The sequence below is a fragment of the Lagenorhynchus albirostris genome, chromosome 1, assembly GCF_949774975.1.
Source record: "Lagenorhynchus albirostris chromosome 1, mLagAlb1.1, whole genome shotgun sequence".
In the NCBI taxonomy this organism is placed as follows: Eukaryota; Metazoa; Chordata; class Mammalia; order Artiodactyla; family Delphinidae; genus Lagenorhynchus; species Lagenorhynchus albirostris.
Genome location: NC_083095.1, coordinates 111,892,144 through 111,895,024, shown reverse-complemented (window position 1 = coordinate 111,895,024; position 2,881 = coordinate 111,892,144). Strand labels below are relative to the sequence as shown.

The following is a 2,881-nucleotide window of genomic DNA, read 5'->3' as shown; positions in this document are numbered from 1 at the left end:
TCTACTCAATGCACTGTGGTGACCTAAATGGGAAGGAAATCCAAAGACGAGGAGATATATGTATATGTATAGCTGATTCATTTTGCTGCACAGTAGAAACTAACACAACATTGTAAAGCAACTATACTCCAATAAAAATTAATTTTAAAAAAAAAGTGAACATGTGGAGGAGGCAAAGGTCGATGGTGAGATGGGAAGAGCTGCTAATGGGATGAACTGGATGAAGGATGAAGTGAGCACAGGGACAGAGGAAAGGGAGCATCAAATGAAGAGGTCACCGTACCATACACAACCTTCTCTGTAAAGGGACTCGGCCACCAGCCAATAATTCTTCAATATAAAGAAGAAATTATCTGCCAGTTTTGAGCTCTGTGACTGTCATAGCTCGTAGCTAAGGTCCCAGCTTTTGATCAGGTGCTCCAGATCAGCACACTTCAATATAGACACCAAATGAAATTTTGAAATAAAATAAGTCAGTGAATTCAGGCCACATGTCTGAGTCTTAAAGCAAAAAGTAGTAGCAAACATTGAGGGAAACATTAGCTTAAGAAACACAGGTTGACAATCCAAAGGGTTCTCTATGTCAAAGGAGGGGTCATACTAGGGCTTTGGGCTTAGTCACTGTGGAATTAATTGCCCTGTCCTGGGCGTCCAAACCAATGGCAAATCCCTGAAAAAAATGTATTAAGGGAATCCCAATTCTACAGAGAGAACTGAAAAAGAAGTCTGCACATAAAATGCAAAAAGCATGGGGAGAACTCATACATTTTCTTATTACCCTCAGGGAAGAGAGAAAGAGGTTGATCAGCCCTGGAATACCGAGAAAAGGGGGACTTAACCAAAGATAAAACAAAGTCTATGCCTCAGTTACGTAGACTCACAAGGCAAATAAAAGTTCTTTTTTCTTTTAATTGATTTTATACCCTCAAATGACATTTATAATCTACTTGCACTAAAGTGGGATCTATTCATTCTATATCACACATGAACTAACATATGCAAAAGAAGTTACATAACAATATACATTGAAGAAGCAGGAATAATACCTGGTCCATAACTGGTACTCAATAGATAGCATATAGTTATTCACTTATTTATTCATTTATTCAATATTTGTTGACTGTCTACTATATGCAAGGCACTATTCTAGGGCACTGAGAATTCAGCATTTAAAAAAAAAGAAGGACAAAGCCCTCATGGAGCTTGCATTCCAGTGAGGGAGACTGGCAAATATGCAAATAATGCACATAACAAAGGCAGAGAATAATGAGTGCTATGAAAAGAAAGAAGCAGATCAAGGAGACAGAGAGTGCCTAGGGGTCTCTTTAGATAGGGCAGTTGGGGATCGCCCTGAGGAGACGATCAAGTAGAGACCTGCATGAAGTGAGGGAGCCAGTCACATGGAGACCTGAGGAAGCATCATGCAGAAAGAGGGCAAAATAAGGCCTTGAGTCAAAGACCAGCAAGGAGGTGAGTGAGGCAGGATCAGAGTAAGGGAGGAGAGAAAGGTGGGAAACCGGCGGGAAAGGGAGGTGAGTGCCAGGGTTTGATGGCCTTGGTGGGCCAGGAGAAGGACTTTGGATAGTATTCCAAATGTGGGGGGAAGCCATTTGAGGGTCCTAAGCAGGAAAGGCACATGATCTGATTTCTATGTTAAAATAACCACTCTGACAGGTTTATAGAGAGTGGAATGTGGGGGGGTATGGGAGCAAGAGTAGAAGCAGAGAGAAAGCTGGATCAAGGAATGAGAAGAGGGCCTTGCAGATGCTGCCGCCTGGAGCCTCTCCCACTGTCCAGCCATGGTCAACCCACCGTGTTCTTCGACATTGCCATCGATGGTGAGCCCTTGGACTGTGTCTCCTTCAAGCTGTTCGCAGACAAAGTTCCAAAGATAGCAGAAAATTTCCGTGCTCTGAGCACTGGGGAGAAAGGATGTGTTTATAAAGGTTCCTGTTTTCACAGAATACTGTAATTCCAGGATTTATGTGCCAGGGTTGTGACTTCACACACCATAATGGCATTGGTGGCAAGTCCATCTATGGGGAGAAGTTTGATAAGAGTTTCATCCTGAAGCATATGGGTCCTGGCATCTTTTCCATGGCAAATGCTGGAACCAACACAAGCTGTTCCCAGTTTTTCATCTGCACTGCCAAGACTGAATGGTTGGATGGCAAACCTGTGGTCTTTGGCAAGGTGAAAGAGGGAATGAATATTGTGGAAGCCATGGAGTGCTTTGGGTCCAGGAATGGCAAGACCAGCAAGAAGATCACCACTGCTGACTGTGGACAAATCTAATAAATTTGACTTGTGTTTTATCTTAACCACCAGACCATTCTTTCTGCTCAGGAGAGCACCCCTTCACCCCCATCTGCTCGAAATATCCTATAATCTTTGTGCTCCCACTGCAGTTCTTTGGGTTCGATATTTTCCTCATCCCTCTCCAAGCTTAGCTGGATTGCAAAATTAACTTTATGACTATGAAATAAAAACTGAACAGAAAAAAAAGGAATGAGAAGAGGATGGTAACTCAGGAGATGAAATAGAAGGCATCTCCCATTTCCGCAAACAGACGGTCCCCAAAAAGTATTTTAGCCAACTTGAATATACGATTTCCAGAATGTGAATTAAATAGTCAAATTTCTACTTAGAGAAAGCTAGTATTTTAATTTCATTCACATACATATTTAAATAATATCCACAGAATCAATCTAGAATTACCAATTTACAAATATTTCTTCTTTGCCAATCTCACGTTACATGAAGTAATTTTAATAAAACTCATCATAAGCATGTTTGACATCTTTTTAGAGCCACCTTTTGGGTCACTTCACACAAATTCCTAGGGCAGGCCATCTTCACTTCCCTCTAGGCCTGTTTTGAA

General features: G+C 41.6%; 1 pseudogene; it reads left to right on the top strand.

The window, feature by feature from the left end:
• The first annotated feature begins 1,702 nt into the window (after nt 1-1,702).
• Nucleotides 1,703-2,295, top strand: LOC132528569 (peptidyl-prolyl cis-trans isomerase A-like; annotated as a pseudogene).
• Nucleotides 2,296-2,881: the final 586 nt, after the last annotated feature.